The sequence below is a fragment of the Oryctolagus cuniculus genome, chromosome 16 (assembly GCF_051225735.1).
Source record: "Oryctolagus cuniculus isolate XC-2025 breed Fujian yellow rabbit chromosome 16, ASM5122573v1, whole genome shotgun sequence".
Taxonomy (NCBI): Eukaryota; Metazoa; Chordata; class Mammalia; order Lagomorpha; family Leporidae; genus Oryctolagus; species Oryctolagus cuniculus.
This window is the reverse complement of record NC_142882.1, coordinates 33,298,936-33,318,040: the sequence shown is the minus strand read 5'-3', so window position 1 is coordinate 33,318,040 and position 19,105 is coordinate 33,298,936. Positions and strand designations below refer to the sequence as shown.

The window sequence follows — 19,105 nt, the reverse complement described above, 5'->3', positions numbered from 1 at the left end:
TCTTTTGGCAAGGGCTGGCACTGTGGCATAGTGGGTGAGGCTGCCACCTGCAGTGCTGGTATTCCATAGGGGCATCAGTTCAAGACCTGGCTGCTCCACTTCCTATCCAGCTCTCTGCTATGGCCTGGGAAACACTATAAAATGGTGCAAGTCCTTGGGCCCCTGCACCTGCATAGGAGACCAGGAAGAGGCTCCTGGCTCCTGCCTTCCAGTCAGCACAGCTCCAGCCATGGAGGCCAACTGTGGAGTGAACCAGTGAATGGAAGACCACTCTCTCTGCCTGTCCTTCTCTCTCTGTGTAATTCTGACTTTCAAATAATATAAATAAATCTTTAAAAATTCTTTTGGCAAATAGATGAAGCTACTTGTTATACATTTCAAATAAATAGCAAACATACTAGAAAAATATATTGAATAAAATTTAAGCAACTCATAGCTATACACAGAAATTTCTCACCATAACAACATAGCAACCACTAAATTTCCAAATTCAATTTTCCACAACTTAGAATCTTTAACTCCAGAAGGAGTACAAAATTGACAGAACAGTGGCCTATGTATCAGGATACCTAATGCTAATACAGAATTATCCCTGCCACAACTTACCTATGTGACCTTGAACAATTCACTTTACTTCTCTGGGCTTGGCATTTAGCATCCTCATGTGATAAAGGAGGCTTGGATAAGATCAGTTGTACTCTATCTTGAGACTTCAATGATCTCTCAGTTTCCAAACAGGCACCTTAAGGGAAAGTAAACCTTTAGATCAAAGCTTACATTTTTAAATCTAAATATATTTTAAACTGTTTCTACAACTAGTACAAAACAACACATTCAAATGTGTACCATGCCACTTTTCAATATTTGGGAATAATTAATGCATCATTTTAGAGCATTGTCTTGAGGCCAGTGCTGTGGTGTAGCTAGTAAAGCCACTGCATGCAGTGGGGGCATCCCATATGGAGGCCGGTTCAAGTCCAGGCTGCTCCATTTTCCATTCAGCTGTCTGCTATAGCCTGGGAGAGCAGTAGGAAGTTGGCCCAAGTCCTTGGGCCCCTGAATCTGCATGGGAGACCCTGAAGAGGTCCTGGCTCCTGGTTTCAGATTGGCATATCTCTGACCTTTTAGGCCATCTGGGGAGTGAACCAGCAGATGGAGGACCTCTCTCTCTCTCTCTCTTCCTCTTGTTCACTATCTGTGTAACTCTGACTTCCAAATAAATAAATAAATAAATCTTTTAAAAAATCAAAAGAATATTGTCTGGCACACAGTGAACCACTAAGTACAAGATATTATTAGGAATATTAGATTGAAATATTGAAATAAACTAGGCAATAAGCCTTAAGATGCAAATTAATACCAAGAAATATAATCTCAAATTTCTGTGTTCAACAAGGTAGTCTCTTTTCACTACTAACTTTATACTAAATAAGATATTTTGATATTTTGTTAAGAGTAAATTTATCGGGGGCCAGCGCCGTGGCTCACTTGGTTAATTCTCCACCTGTGGTGCTGGTATCCCTTATGGGCAAAGTGTTCTAGTCCTGGTTGCTCCTCTTTTAGTCCAGCTTTCTGCTATGGCCCGGGAAGGCAGTAGAGGATGGCCCAAGTGCTTGGGCCCTGCACCCGGATGGGAGACCAGGAGAAAGCACCTGACTCCTGGCTTTGGATGGGCACAGCTCCAACTGTGGCAGCCATCTGGGGACTGAACCAATGGAAGGAAGACCTTTCTGATTTCTCACTGTATATAACTCTACCTGTCAAATAAAAAAAAATTATTAGTTTTTCATAAAAACTGCAGTATTGAAAAAGTTCTAAAATCCCTCTAATTCTAAATGTCTGTGACTGCTAACTCATTAGCACATATTGCATTCTTTACATCTGGGTAATCATGACAATTCACTTTTAAATGATTAACAGATCTGCTGTTATATATAAATACATGCTTTTCCGAAAATCATACAATAAGCAGGCTACATACTTTACTTCAAGTAGAACTGCCATATCCAGTCCTACAATTGTAAATAAGACAGTTTCAATTGTTCAGCATTATCAATTATAAATTCCAATCGTGTAGCAATACTCATAAGAATTTAGGGGGCCGATGCTGTGGAGTAGCAAGTAGAGCTGTGGCTTGCAGTGCTGACATTCCAATTGGGTGCCAGTTCAAGTCCTGGCTACTCAAATTACTATCCATCTTTTTAGGCAAGTAAGACTTACTATCCAGCAGTAGAGGATGGCCCAGGCCCTTGGGCTCCTGCACCTGCATAGGAGACCCAAAAGAAGCTGCTGGCTCCTGGCTTTGGATTGGCAGAGCTCCAGCCATTGTGGCCAAATGGGGAGTGAACCAGCGGTTGGAAGACTGCTCTCTCTCTCTCTCTCTCCTTCTCTGTGTAACTCTGATTTTCAAGTAAAATAAATGAATCTTTTTTTAAAAAGGATGAAATAAAAAGGAAGATGAAGATTACAAAATTGTTTAATTTTTTTAATAAATATAAATTTCCAAAGTACAGCTTTTGGATTACAGTGGCTTCCCCTCCCCCAAAACATCCCTCCCACCCATAATCCTCCTATTTCCTGCTTCCTCTCCCATCCCAGAAGATTACAAAATTGTATGAAGGACATTTGTACAGTAAACAAATATACTGATTTCCAATGCAATATTTGAATACTTGAAGCAGGAAGGCTAAGTACTTCTTTGCCAAAATAACATGTTTTCTCCAGTGTAAAACCCATTTGCCATCCCAATACACAAAGGGATTTGGGGCAAGAAGGAAAAAAGAAGTCCACACATGCAGAAATTTTAAGCAAAACAAAATAGAGAATGTATTTAGTTTCATGTAAATCACATGAGAATTAATAGTATTCTACCAATTTGCAACAAATATTTTTAACTTTAATGAATGAATGAACTTTCAGTTACATAGCAGGAAACTTCTACCCTCTCCCATAAAACTGAAAGAGAAACTTTTTAAAAGTAAAAACTGATGAAAGAATTCTGCAATACATGTTAATGTTAAGTAGCGCAGCAGAGTTTATTTAGAAATACAAACACACACACAGAAAATAAATACATTAAAATCTTACTGAATAGTCCAGTAATAGTTCAGGATCCAATATGTGTGCAAAAGATTCTGGATTTCCCAGTCACTTTGTATAGGAAATGATGTGCTTTGCTATGTAGCATGTAACTTTAGATTCCTGAACACCTCCACTTTGCTTCTTACCCTGAGTCCCAGCAAATACAGGAACACAGCTGTTGAGTCATTCATTTTCTGGATTTGGGAATATCAAAGAATTAATGAGTATAGAAAGTTGTACAGCAAAGACCAAGAATATCCAAGGGAGGTCAGGAAAATCAATTGAACAAGTCAAAATACTATGAATGTATACTGAATGCTCTGTTTTTAATATGTCTTACTTACCTAAAAAGACATGAGGGCTATTGCTCTCTCTCTTAATACAACTAAGGAGAAGATATCACCAATGCTCAAGAAAAATGAATACACAGCAGAGCTAATACAAAATCCCAAAATTCCAAAATAGAAAAACTGGATATGCACTCCTTACACACACCCTGAAGTGGCAATGAAGTAGAACAAATCTAAAATTAGAAAAAAATCTTTTTTTAAAGATTTATTTATTTATTTGAAAGTCAGAGTTGCACAGAGAGAGGTAGAGAAGAGAGAGGGGTCTTCCATCCACTGGTTCTCTCCCCAGTTGGCTGCAATGGCCAGAGTTGTGCCAATCCAAAGCCAGGAGCAAGGAGCTTCTTCCAGGTCTCCCACATGGGTGCAGGGGCCCAGGACTTGGGCCATCTTCTACTGCTTTCCCAGGCTATAGCAGAGATCTGGATCCATATGAGCTGCCAGCACTGCAAGTGGTGGCTCTACCCACTATGCCACACCACTGGCCCCGAAAATTCTTGTCAAATTAAGAACATTTAACCTTTGTTTTAGAGTGCATTATTAAAATATCTAAACTGGGGGAATACATAATTTCTTTCTTTAGAAATCAGAAGAGAAAAAGAACACTTCAAGCCTACTGTGACACCACACAGAAGGAATGGAGAATCATGATCTCAATTAGCCTAGGGACAGAATAAAAGGGAGGGAAATAGGAACAACAGAATTAAGATGAATAAGCTTTGACAGCTGAGGGAATCTGAATGTAAAGAAAAGGCATGCAGTTAACTGAAACAATAGAGATAAGTCTGAGAGGAAAAAACATTGTTAAGTCATATTAATGGGGCCAGAGCTGTGACTTAGTAAAATAAAAAAAAAAATCTAAAATTTGTTTTTAAATTATATAATTAAAAAAGATTAAAAAAAGATGTTCAATCTTAAGTCTCTACAGCATAAGATATACATCAATTTTCCCAGGTTCTATTTGCATTTATTAACAAAGTTTCATGGGTGTAATCACTAAAGTGGCTCCAATAAGTCTTTTTATAAAAATTATTTTTTATTTTTACAGGCAGAGTGGACAGTGAGAGAGACAGAGAGAAAGGTCTTCCTTTTTCTGTTGGTTTACCCCCTAGTGACCGCTGCCGCCAGTGTGCTGCGGCTGGCACATGGCGCTGATCCAAAGCCAGGAGCCAAGTGCTTCCTCCTGGTCTCCCATGCAGGTACGGGGCCCAAGCATTTTGGCCATCCTCCATTGCACTCCTGGGCCATAGCAGAGAGCTGGACTGGAAGTGGAGCAACTGGGACAGAATCTGGCTCTCCCAGCAGGACTAGAACTTGGTGTGCCTGCACCGCAGGTGGAGGATTAGCTTATTGAGCCATGGAGCCTGCCTCCAATAAGTCTTAACCTGGGATGCAACTAAATTTAACAAGGATACTCAATAGGAATTTTAGAAGAATTCCAAAATATGTATCAGAATAAAAATAAATACTTTACTTGGTACATCTCATTTTAACTATACTATTGTCTAAATTTCCAAATGTCAGATGTACTAAAAAAATCCCCAAAGCAGCAGAGTTGGTCCGACATGATGAGGAATAAAATAAAGAAAATGAGAATTCGCAGATCCCAGATTAAAATAACCAAGAAGGCCCAATAAAAGAAAACTCAATGTCTTCATACACTAACATTTATTACCTCAGATTTATTTAACAAAAAGGTGATTATTCCAGCTACATCCTATTAGGTAGCCCAATTTTACCTGCTAAATCCATTTAAAAAAAGCACCTCATGATATATTACTAAAATCATATTGCTATATGCCATCCACCATGTCCACTGTACCTTATACCTAATGTTAACAGATCTGATGAAAATCAGTAGATAAATGATGTGTCTTAACCACGTGTGGGAAATGTCTTTTGTTCAACGTTTTTCCAAAAACCCCTCAGTCTCAGTTTGCCTTCACCTTGAAAAGACACTTCTGAGGTTTACTAATCAGTCCAGCTTCTTTGGGCCTCCCTCCAATGAAAGGGGCTAAAATCCATCAAAATAAACTCTAGGCACTGTCCTTGTGCTCCCAGTGACTTTTTCACTCTAGGGGCTCACAAACCTTCTAAATTCTTTAGATCACCTGTGATGTCCATTAGTTCTCAAAGACTATGATGCAAGTAATTTCCCCTCTTGGAACCTTGTTATTAACTGTGCTGTATGAGAAATGAAGTCTCCTACACACCTTGTGCTTATGATTCTCCAAACCATGTTGCCTGCTAGGACTTTGGCCATGAATATAGGACAGCAATACCTGAACATGATTACTGAGATCTCCTTAATAAAGGATAGACTGGGGCCAGCACTGTGGTGCAGTGGTGTAATCCTTTACCTGCAATGCTGGCACCCCATATGAGCACCAGTTCTAGTCCCCATTTCTCCTTTTCCCAGCCAGCTCTCTGCAATAGCCTGGGAAAGCAGTAGAAGCTGTTCCAAGTGCTTTGGTCTCTGCCAAAATATGGGAGACCTGGAAGCTCCTAGCTCAGATTGGCCCAGCTGCAGACATTGCAGTCATTAGGGGAGTAAATGAGCATATGGAAGACCTTTCTGTGTCTCTTCTTCTCACTCTCTGTAAGTAAACCTGTCAACTACATAAATAAATTCCTTATATATATATTTACATTTATTTATATATTTATGTATATAAATATATTCATATATAAAATATATTATAATTTATCATACAATATATTATATAATATATAATTATAAACAGATAATAGTATATAATTTATTATATGTATTTTATATATATATATATATATATATATATTATTGAGATGACTTCAATAGCCAGAGTGTGGCCAGGTTGAAACCAGGAGCTTTTCCTCTGATGTGTGTCCCAGGAACCCAGGTACTTGGAGCATCTTTCACTGCTTTTTCAATCCATTGGTAAGGAGCTGGATCAGAAATAATTATTTATATATAAATAACAAATTCATATATAATATATACAATTATATATTTATAATAATTATATGCAATTCTATATTATGTATAGAAATATATAGTATAATATATAATATATATTATAATATATAAATATGTATATGATGGACCAAAATATGGTATTCTCCATTTGGCAGAAGGGACAGGCTCCAATATCTACTGTCTATGTCAGTATGTCAGCATAATGCAGGAGGTAACCCCTCTACCAAATAAGAAAAGCTATTTCAGTTCAGCTGGACATCATTCTGCTGACTATTGACCTTATTACTGTTAGTCTGGATGCTTTCATTGGTTGCAATCCAGAGACCCAATTTTCCCATAGATATAAACATCAGCAAACATGAAAATTTGGTAAGAAAAGCTTAAACTGAGAGTTATGATTAATAACTATTTTTTTTAATTTTTATTTAATGCATATAAATTTACAAAGTACGACTTATGGATTACAATGGCTTCCCCCCCATACCGTCCCTCCCACCCACAACCCTCCCCTTTCCCACTCCCTCTCCCCTTCCATTCACATCAAGATTCATTTTTGATTATCTTAATATACAGAAGATCAGCTTAGTATACATCAAGTATGGATTTCAACAGTTTGCTCCCACACAGAAACATAAAGTGAAAAATAATAGATGATTTTTTTTTAAAATGATGATGAAATCAGAGCAGACCTATTGTCATGTTTAATCCCAGTGAGAGTCAAGTTGGGAATTGATAATTTCTTTTTTTTTTTAACAGAGGATCAGTTTAGTATGCATTAAGTAAGGATTTCAACAGTTTGCACCCCCATAGAAACACAAAGTGAAATATATTGTTTGAGTACTCGTTATAGCATTAAATCTCAATGTACAGCACATTAAGGATAGAGATCCTACATGAGGAGTAAGTGCACAGTGACTCCTGTTGTTGACTTTACCAATTGACACTCCTGTCTATGGCATCAGTAATCTCCCTATGCTCCAGTCATGAGTTTCCAAGTCTATGGAAGCCCTCTGAGTTCTCCGACTCTTATCTTGTTTAGACAAGGTCGTAGATAACCCTACGGTTCGACCCAGCCATCCCACTCCTTGGAATTTACCCAAAGGAATTTAAATTGGCAAACAAAAAAGAGGTCTGCACCCTAATGTTTATTGCAGCACAATTCACAATAGCTAAGACCTGGAACCAACCTAAATGCCCATCAACGATAGACTGGATAAAGAAATTATGGGATATGTACTCTTTAGAATACTATACCGCAGTAAGAAACAACGAAATCCAGTCATTTGCAACAAAATGGAGGAATCTGGAACACATCATGCTGAGTGAAATAAGCCAGTCCCAAAGGGACAAATACCATATGTTCTCCCTGATCAGTGACAACTGACTGAACACCAAGAGGGAAACCTGTTGGAGTGAGGTGGACACTATGGGAAACGGTGGCTTGATCAGCATAGCCCTGACTGTTAATGAACAACTTAATACATTATCCCTCTTAGTAGTTTTTTTTTTATCTGTTCTACTTAATATGACTGGTTTAGATCTGTAATTGATGCAGTTATTCTTAAGTGTTGAAAATTAACTGAAATGTGATCCCTGTTGAACATGGTGGTGGGAATGGGAGAGGGAAGAGATGTATAATTTGGGACATGCTCAGGCTGACTTGCCCCAAGTGGTGGAGTTGGGAGCATACCACGGGATTCCAATTCAATCCCATTGAGGTGGCATGTACCAATGCCATCTCACTGTTCCAGGTGATCAGTTTCAGTTCACAGTTGGTCATGGTGGAGGGACTGGGAGTCAAAGGGAGCACATAGACAAGTCTAGTACCTGCTAACGCTAACCAATGGAGTAAAGGGGAGAGTGATCCAACATGGGAAGTGAGATACTCAGCAGACTCATAGAATGGCAGATGTCCTAAATAGCACTCTGGCCTCAGAATCAGCCCTAAAGGCATTCGGAGCTGGCTGAAAAGCTCATGAGAGTATTTCAGGCATGGAAAGCCAAGACACTCTGGCAAAAGATCTCTGCGAGTGAGATCCCAGTGGAAAGAACAGGTCATCAAAGAAGGAGGTACCTTTCTCTGAAGGGAGGAGAGAACCTCCACTTTGACTATGACCTTGTCTAAACAAGATTAATAACTATTTTAACAAAATTTCTCAGAACCCATCTAATCCAAACCTTGGACAATTGGAAGACATTGTACTTGGCCCACCCATAATCAAAATGGATTCTAAATCCTTCAACTGCAAGGAGAGTATCATAGACATTAATGCTCCAAATGGATCCAGTTCTCTGCTAATGTGTCTGGAAAAGCAGCACAGGGTGACTCAAATATTGGGGCTCCAGCACCCTTGTGAGAGACCTGGAAGAAGCCCCTGGCTCCTGATATCAGTCTGGCCTAGCCGCAGTCATTGCAGCCATTTGAGGAGTGAACAAACCAGGAGGAAGATCAATCTCTCCCATTCTCTCCATCTAGTGCTGCCTTTCAAATTCATAAAAGGATCTTTAAAAAATAGATCACTTCAATAAATTTGCCATTGCTCAGTCATGATGACTTTTACTACCTTCAGTTCTTTTTCAAAAGATTTATTTATTGGAAAGGCAGATAGAGGAGCTGGTGGTTGTGGTGCAGTGGACAAAGCTGCTATCTGTTACATTGGCATCCTGTATGTGCACCAGTTTAAGTACCAGCTATTCCATTTCTGATCCAGCTCCTTACCAATGGACTGAAAAAGCAGGGAAAGATGGCCCAAGTGCCTGGGATGCTGCCACGCACATTGCAGGAAAAGCTCCTTGCTGCCATGCACATCGGAGGGAAAGCTCCTGGCTTCAACCTGGCCACACTCTGGCTATTAAAGTCATCTCAAAAATGAATTAGGTGGTGGAAGATTTCTGTCTCTCCCTCTCTCTGTAACTCTTTCAAGTAAGTAATTAAATATTTTAACATGATAAAAAAGGCAGAGACACACAGAGACAAAGAGAGAAGGAAAGAGAAGCAGAGAGATCTCCCATCTGCTGGTTCACTTTCTATATGGCTACCACTGTGCAAGACCAGGTTCTCAAGTCCCCATTGAGGTTACAGTTCTCCAATTTGACGACAGGAATGAAAGAATTTGAGCTATTATACATTGCTTCCCAGGGATATTAACATGAAGCTGATTAGGAAGTGTAGTACCCAAAACTCAGATTAGCACTGCAATATAGGATGTGGGCATCTGTTGTGACTGCTAACAAATTGGAAATCCTAGAGTAAAAATCAACAGATTCCTGGACATACACAATATACCAAAATTGAGTCATGAAGACACATAGAAAAGCTAAACAAATCAAAAACCAAGACAGAGATTGGATGAGTAATAAAGACCCTCCCAACAAGCAAAAGTCCAGGATCAGACAGCCTCACTATTGAATTCTACAGGACTTTTAAAGAACTAATGCTTCTCAAACTATTCAACACAATTGAAAGAGAGACAATCCTCTCAAACTCCTACTATTAATCCTGCATCACCTTAATTCTTCAACTAGAAAAAGATACAGTGGAGAGAGAGTACTATAGAAAAATATCCCTGATGGGGGCCAGTGCCATAGCACACTGGGTTGATCCTCCACCCGTGGAGACGGCATCCCATATGGGTGCCAGTTCTGGTCCCGGTTGCTGCTATTCCAGTCCAGCTTTCTGCACTGGACTGGGAGGGCAGTGGAGGATGGCCCAAGTGCCTGGGTCCCTGCACCCGCATGGGTGACCAGGGAGATGCTCCTGACTCTGGCTTCCGATTGGACCAGCACTACCTGTTGGGCCATATGGAGCATAAACAAGCAGATAAAATACTTCTGTCTCTCTGCCTCTGCCTCTCCATCTCTGTAACTCAATCTTTCAAATAAATAATTCTTTTGAAAAGGTCAACAAACAATAAAGGCTGGTGGAGAGGGAGAGAAAAAGGTACCCTAATCCACTGTTGGTGGGAATGAAGCTAGTGCAACCATTATGGAAGGCAGTATCAAAGTTCCTCAGAAATCTGAAAACAAACATACCATGTGATCCTGCCATCTGACTACTGGGAATTTATCCGCATGAAATGAAATAGAATATGCACAGGCATGAGTTATCTGTACCCTCATGTTTATTACAGCTCAATTCACAATAGCTAACATGGAATCAACCCAGATGTCCATCAACTGGTGACTGGAACAAAAATATGAGCTATATATACAGTGTAAAATACTATTCAACCATAATTGAGAATGAAATCCCATCTTCTGTAACTAAATGGATGAACTGGAAACAAGTATGCTTCATGAAAGAAGCCAGTCCCCAAAAGACAAATACCATATGTTTTCTCTGACTGGTGGTAATTAATATATAGACAACAAAAAGCAGCATATGAGTTAAATTGACATTTTGAGATTTGAATATTGTTCATAGCACTTTTCTGTACTCTTTGATAGAGTACACAACATATACTCATTGATATTTCTGCTACTACTTGCTGAATTCTTTATTTTGTAGAGGGTTAAAGCTTGTGATTCTAAAATAAAATCAAAGCATGCAGCTGTCAAAATTAAAAGAAAATAAAACAAGAAGGAGGGAGTTGGAAATATGAGAACAAGGGAAGATAGGATAGGATGTTATCAGTTTGCTCTTCAATCTGTATATATAAATTACATGAAATTTGTTCACTTAATATGCATTTAAAAATATAAACTTAACACTGGAAGAAAAAGACCTGAGATCAGTGTTTTCTGGATTACCACTAATAAAATTTAGTCTTCATTTATGTCTGACCATATTTAATTTCTTATTTATTTATTTTATAAGAAAATTAACATCACCATTCCTAACAAGTCCATCCTGCTTCATGCATATCTATCAGTTCCCACTATGCTAATAATTTCTCATGAACTTAAATCCATATCATCTTAAAAAGATGCAATGTGGGGCTGGCGCTGTGGCATAGCAGATAAAGTTGTTGCCTGCAGTGTTGGCAAGCCATATGGGTGCCAGTTCAAGTCGCGGCTGCTCCACTTCTGAACCAGCTCTCTGCTATGTCCTGGGAAAGCATTAGAAGGTGGCCCAAGTCCTTGGGGCCTTGCACACATGTGAAAGACCCTGAAGAAGCTCCTGGCTTCAGATTGACACAGACCAGTCATTGCGGCCAACTGGGAGTAAACCAGCCGATGGAAGACCTCTCTGTCTCTGTCTGTCTGTCTCTCTCTCTCTACCTCTTCTCTATTTGTGCAACTCTTTCAAATAAATAAATTAATATTTAAGAAAAAAGCCTGATTCATGTTATTATTTATGTGTTTTAGAGGCTTTGCAGATGTTGATTACATGTGCCATGAAAACCCATTAAAATGCAAATCCTATAAGAGGCAACTCCATGTGCACTAAACTGGTAAAATCCAGTGCATGTGTTGAGAAAAACACACTAGCAATACATTTCAAAAAGCTGTGAAATATTATAAGTGGCTGTCAAAAGCTAAAAATCTGACAATGACTCATTATGTCATTTATTTATATATAATGCTGAGAAAATCAGAAGTATTTGTTAAAACTTCTGCTAAAATGCACTAGATTTATAATTTTTAAATGCATCTTTCCTAGACGTAATGCAGTCCTGTACTACTTTAGAGTATCAGAAATTTAAAATGTTGGACCGGTGCTGTGGTGGAGCAGGTTAACACCCTGGTCTGAAGCGCCAGCATCCCATATGGGGGCTGGTTCAATACTCAGCTGCTCCACTTCTGATCCTGCTCTCTGCTATGGCCTGGCAAAGTAGTAGAAGATGGCCCAAGTCTTTGGGCCCCTGTACCCATCTGGGAGACCGGGAACTAGCTCCTGGCTCCTGGCTTCAGATCAGCACAGCTCTGGAAGTTGCAATCAATTAGGGAGTGAACACCAGATGGAAGACCTCTCTCTTTCTCTCTGTCTCTCCTCTCTGTCTGTAACTCGACTTGTACATAAATAAATAAATCTTTAAAACAATTAAGAAATTTAACATGTGAAAGGTTTTTAAAAAATGTATTTCTTTATTGTGAGGCAGAGTTACAGATATAGAGAGGAAGAGAAAGAGAGGTCTTCTATCGACTGGTTCACCCCTAAATGGCCAGAATGGCTGGAGCTGGGCCGATCTGAAGCCAGGTGCCAGAAGCCAGGAGTCAGCAGCTTCCTCCAGGTCTCTCACATGGGTGCAGGGGCCCAAGAACTCAGGGCATATTGCACTGCTTTCCTAGGCCATTAGTAAAGAGCTGGATTGGAAGTGCAGGAGCAGGGACTCAAACTGGTGCCCATGTGGGATGCTGGTGCTGCAGGTGGATGCTTAATCTACTATGCCACAGAGTGGGCCCAGTGAATGGTTTTAGGAAGACATCTTTCATGTAGACTAGGCTGCAATATTGCAAGGTAAGGTTTAGCTTTTATTCCCACACATCAGTATTCATCTTTTAGCAACTATAAATACTGAATATCATACATATAGACATAAATATAGGTAACTGAAGATTTTGTTGTCATTCTTTCTAATTCTCTTTTTAATGTCTGCTAATAGGCCATCTTATGGATTATTATATTGATGTTACCCGTACACAACCATCAGGCATTTCCACTGTTGAATGTGTTTATGAGTACAGGTAGATTTGTGTGTACATGAATGCACATTTGATGGAGATAGCACTGACAGTAATACTGTGAGAAATCCTAACGCTGATTCCAAACTTTCTGTCCTCCGCAGAGATGGCTGTCATTGAAGTAGACCACAGGGCCCCTTTTGCTGTTATGGACTGAAATGTGCCTCCCTAAAACTCTAACACTGAAGTGCTAACCAGCAACATGACTCTACCTGAAGAAAGTGCTTTTAAGCAGATCAAATGGTAGATGTGTCTGTCACATCGGAGAAAGGCTTCTGGAAAAATCGAGCCTATTTAAGCACCTTGATCTGATATTTTCAAGCTCTACAACTCTGAGAAGTAAAATTCCATGATTTAAATCATATTCTCTGTGGTATTTTCTTAGCAAATTAATATATCCTCATTTCTGCCAGCATTTTCTATTGTCATCCAGAAGGTCCTAGTGATTAGCAGAGAAATATAGAAACTAAAAACTGTGATTTTAGATTACCAAGTATCTACTAACACAAAAAGATCCCAGAAGCCACCTACTACCATCGTCCAGGACCCAGAAAAAAAACAGGAAGGAGTCAAGTTGCAGGGCAGTAGAAAAAAGTGAATAATGAAAGATCACAGCAGAAGTAAATAAGGAAGTGTTTGGTGCTGTGGTGTAGTGGATTAAAGCCTTGACCTGCTGTGCATGCATCCCATATGTTGCTGCTAGGAGACCAGGTGCTCCACTTCCAATCCAGCTCCCTACTAATGCACCTGGGAAATTGGTGGAAGATGGACCGTGTTCTACGGTGCTGGCACCCACATGAGAGACTTGGAAGAAGCATCTGGCCTTTCCAATAAATAAATAAATCTTAAAAATATAGAAACAGTGTTAGCACTGTTGGAAAACAGACTCATAGTTCAGTGTAAAAGTATAGGCAGCTGAAATAAACCGACTTTTCTACAGGCAACTCCTATTTAACAAAGGAAAGAAAACAAACAGGAGAAAGAAGAACCCCTTTAGCATATGGTTTAAAGGAAAGTGATTATCCATATGTAGAAGCCTGAAAATATACCCAAAACCTCATACACTATGTAAAAGCAACTCAAGGTGAATTAAAAGTCTAAATATAAAACCAGAAACTAAGTAAACATATGAGAAACTATAAAACATAAGCATAGATAACAGTTTTGGGTAAGATTCCAAAAGCACAAGTAACAAAAATAAAATATAGAAATTTGAGCATATCATATTAAGATACATCTTCACAACAAAGTAATCAACAGAGTGAACATACAATGGACAGAATGGCAGGAAACATTGAAAACTCTGATTATGACAAAAGATTGATAGCCAGAACATACATATATAGAACTGGGAAAATCTCCAAATAAGAAGCAAAATGTACAGCTAAGAAATGGGCAAGGATCAAAACAGATGTTTCTCAGAAGAAGAAATCTCAATGGTCAAGACATAGATGAACATGCCCAATATCACTAGCCATTAGGGAAATGTAAATCAAAACCAATAGCAGACTCCATCTGTGGGAGAAGACAATGCTTGGGTTTTCATTTGTGCAACAAGTGGGTTTAGAGGACCCTGTTCACCATAAGAGGGCAGAGTCTACATGGAAGTAAGGAAACCTTAATGTTTTCCTAATGGGCTTGTTAAATTCTTGACCAGTGCCTATTACCTTTGCCGCAAACTTTCCAGTCTCACTACTTTCCTGCTTCTTCCTCTTCGCTGTGGCTTGCAAAAACAGTGTACCTTCTATATACGGAGGATACTTTTGTTTTGTTTTATTCCTCCTATCTCATGATGTTCCTCTAAGAAATCACAACCCTCCAAGTATTCATTAATTTATGCAGTCTGCAGTTTTCATGGGCTACTACATGGCAAAGTACTAGGTTAAAGGAAAGGTATAGGTCAGGAACTGAGCAAAGTTCACAATGATGAAGCCATTGGGGAAATGAACCTGATGGAAGACCTCTCTCTCTCTCTCTCTCTGCCTCTCCTTCTCTCTCTGTGTAACTCTGATTTTAGAATAAATAAATAAATCTTTAAAAACTAACAAAATATACTAATAACCTAGTGGCAACACCTTTCTATCAGAACATGTGAAGCACTCAAACACAGTTTGTCCCAGAAAGTCAACCATAGGGCATATCTTCTACTGCATTGTGGACATCTCTGAGGGGGGTAAGGGGCACTTATTTCCTCCCCTCTTCTTTCTTAGCACTCTCACAGTTATAACTTCTATCGATGCTTCCAAAGACCAGTCTCTATGAAATTGTAGAACTAATATCCTCCTATGTCAAAAGTGTCATGGGTTTAAACACAGAACCCAAAATAAGATAAGCAACTGGCCTTCTTAATTACACAGTGTGGAATGTAAGATTCTCAGTGGAGCACTGGGTAATATAAAGTGCTGGGCAGAGAAAAACTGTTACTTATCTGTATTTATGATGCTGTAATTCTCCTCTTTATGCAAACTCAGATTAAAAGAGCTCCCGTTAGTGGGCAGCACTGTTGCATAGTGGGTAAAGCTACTGCCTGCCTTGTCAGCATCCTATATGGGTGCCGGTTGGGATCCTGGCTGCTGCACTTCCCATCCAGCTCTCTGCTGTGGACTGGGAAAACAGTAGAAGTTGGCCCAAACCCCTCATCTCCTGCACCCACCTATGAGACCTGGACAAAGTTCTGCCTTTCAAATAAATAAATAATTATTTAAAAAAACAGCTTCATCTCAGAAGGAGCTCCTGGCTACTGGCTCCAAATTGGCATACCTCCAGCTATTGCTGCCAATTGGGGAATGAACCATCGGATGGAAGACCTCTCTCTCTTTCTCTCTCTCTCTCCTCTCTCTGTGTAACTCTTTCAAATGAATAAATAAATCTTTAAAAATGTAGCTCCAGTTATTGACAACACAGTAGACTTGCATTAATTTTAGTTCCCTTCTCACTTTGCAAAGGGATCAGTGGCAGGTCAAAACAGTTGACAGCCTTGCTAACAGGAGAAGAGATAGCTGAAGACAGAAAATGAAAAGCAGCCAAATACATCATCAAAGAAAGAGAAGTGGACCCCATCCAACACAAGCCTTTAAAAGTGGATGCTCACAATTAATGTGTGAAACAGCTGCCCACTGAAATCTTGTCTAGGGAGGGAAGATGTCCTAAGTTCTGCTTTTGTAAACTCCAGTCATAAATCTGTCCTAATAAATCTGTCCCTGGCATCTCTTTTACAAACATACTGGACCCACTGACCATTGGAAATGTGGTTCTAATCATGTAGGCTGCCATTTAAACCCACCAATGCTGTAACAGCTAAGAAACTTGAATTTGATGCTCAATTCTCAGGAAATCATTCCAGCTGAGCCTAGGGCCATTAATAGAAACTCCTTGGATCCTCCACTGTCTCTGTGCCTGTTTGAAAGAAGGGAGATTTCCCACCCCATGTTTCTGGAACAGCTTCAAATTCCACATTGGAAAAATTTGATAATTAATACTTGAGAGGGATCAACACACAAAGCAGCTATTCACGCTTCACACTGCTCCCCACCAGGAAGATGAGGTGCAGGATGAGAGCAGTGGGGCAGATCCTAGACAGATCCTCCTGCCCACCCCTCTGCTGCCCCAGGCTCCCTCCTGAGGGCCATCCAGCCCCACCCTGCAGGAACCAGCCCAGGAAACATCAAGAGACAAGGCAGACTGCATTCTGAGACCACCCACAGTGGGAACCCGGCTTATTTAACTGTGGAGATCAGGAGTCTTTCTGCCTTCCTTCCCTGTGAGTGCAGGTTCCCAGAACGCTGCCCCCTCTCTCCTGTAACCACTAAATAAAGCACATTAGGGACAGTTTAGGTGAGGTACTGCAGGAGAGAGTCCGGGCACTTTGAGCCTGGGAAATAGAGGTGGGAGACAGAGCAGCCCGGGTCCCAGCCCTGACCTCGGGAGAAGCTGCCAGGATCGCTGGCACACTTCTCCCACATGTGTCTCCGCCCCTTCCTGCATGCCAAACCTGCAGCAGAAAGTCCCTGGAGCAGGTACCCTTTCTTCCAGATACACGGGGAGTGAAATTGGGAGTGTGGAGAAGAGAGTCCCTGGCATGTGGGACCCACAGTTGGTGGATGAAGAGGGAAGAAGCAGCAGGAGGCAGGCTCAGGGTGAGCACTCGGAAACTGCCTGGGATCGCACGTGCAGAGCAGGAGTTGCAGTAAATGCCAGAGAAGGAGCAGCATAGCCCCCAGGGTTGACACTGATCAAGGAATGAACTCCCCTGGTCCAACTCTGAGCCCCAGGGACAGGCAGTGGCAGGTGCATGCCCACAGGTATTTGGAAAGCAGAATACCTCGGAGCTACTGGGAACTCAGGGAAATGGAGTCCAGGCTGCAGCATCCCTAGAGACACCAGCTGTTCCTCCGAAAAGCTGCAGTCAGGGGTGGGTGCCCACAACCAGAGGGCATTTGCTTTTGTTAAGTCCCTCCTTCCTTTCCTTCACACACCAAAATCTCAGGGATCAGTTGCTGTTCCTTTCCTGCATCAAATCTGAAAGAGTGACACTCACTTCTGCTAACTGACCCCAAATCCTGGCTCCCTCATAACCTCTGTCTCTTCCAGAAAAATCTTATTTACTACTTTGGCCCTAGAAATCATAAATGACTATGATAGAATGTAACTTTTAACAGAGGTGTAGAAGGCATGGTTTAATATCCAGTTTTGAGAATACAATTTTCATTTGTGTTTTATTGATGTTTATACTTCTTTTAAGATTCATTTTTTTATTTAGAAGTCAGAGTTACAGAGAAGGAGAGGCACAGAGAGAGAGAGAGAGAGAGAGAGGTGTTTTCCATCTGCTGGTTCACTCCCCAATTGGCAGCAGCACCACAGCGCCGACCCCTTATAGTTCTTTTCAAATCATTTTACACTGTCTTTTTATTCATCTAGTACAGAGAGAGAAGAATGGACACAGAGCTAACTCTGTCCAAAATCTTGCTTGTATTGCATCAGAATACAAAATTTGGGAAGGAAGAAGGCAAAACTGACTCACACCCAGAAAACAAGTAGGAAATTGCCACTCAAGAAACCAAAAGTCAGCTGAGGCACCCAAAACAAGGACAGCAAGCCAGAATTGGAGGAAGCCAACAGCTGTGCCCTGATTGAAAAAGACCATTCCTCTTGTGCCCTGAACGCAATATTGCCACCTCAAAACAAAAGCTCACATCAGAAAATTCATTACAAACCATGATACATAAGAAAAAAGAGAAAAAAACCAAAGAAATGCAAGAATCCATAATGATATTGGGCTTGATTTAGTCGCAGCGAAACCGGCCGTTCTCGGATTCATTCACCCCTCCAGCTGACTGCCTGTGGAATTCTGACTGAATTAACCTGAAAATCACAGTGAAACTCAATTTGGAGGCAATTAATATCTGTCACCTCAGCCAAAGTGTTCCATTTGATTTTCCAAAACACAAAAACTCACCTTGGTCATGTTACCTCTAAATTTCTAAGCTTCAAATGCCTATTAGTTGTCTTTTTTAATTCATAATGGCTACTCTGTCCAAACTCTTGTTTGTATGGTGTCAGAATACAAAATTTGGGAAGGAAGAAGGCAAAACCAACTCAGACCCAGAAAACATTTAGGAAATTGCCGCTCAAGAAACCAAAAGTCACCTGAGGCACCCAAAACAATGACAGCAAGCCAGAATTGGAGCAAGCCAACAGCTGTGCCCTGTTTGAAAAAGACCATTCCTCCGGTGCCCTGAACTCTATATTGCCGCCTCAAAACCAAAGCTCACATCAGAAAATTCATTACAAACCATGATAAATAAGGGAAATGTGGAAAAACCAAAAAAATGCAAGAGTCCTTTGTAATATTTGACTGGATTTAGACACAAGGAAACTGGCTGTTTCCAGATTCGTCCCCCTTCCACAGACTGACTTTGGAATCTGATTGAATTCATCTCAAAATCGCACTCACACTCAATTTGGAGGGTATTAGTATCTGTCCCCTCAGCAGAAGGGTTCCATTTCATTTTCCAAAACACAGAAACTCATCTTGGTCGTGTTGCCTGTAGATTTCTAATCCTGAAAGACCAATTTGCTGTATTTTTTTCTTCTT

The 19,105-nt window shown here is 40.4% G+C and overlaps 1 long non-coding RNA gene across 1 annotated transcript in view; it reads right to left on the bottom strand.

Moving 5' to 3' along the window:
* LOC149121666 (uncharacterized) overlaps positions 1–19,105 on the bottom strand; it is an 82,698-nt gene that overhangs the window by 2,764 nt on the left and 60,829 nt on the right. The window contains exon 2 of the long non-coding RNA XR_016223033.1: positions 607–742. This is a non-coding gene — a long non-coding RNA (uncharacterized LOC149121666). The remainder of the gene's footprint in view (positions 1–606; positions 743–19,105) is intronic.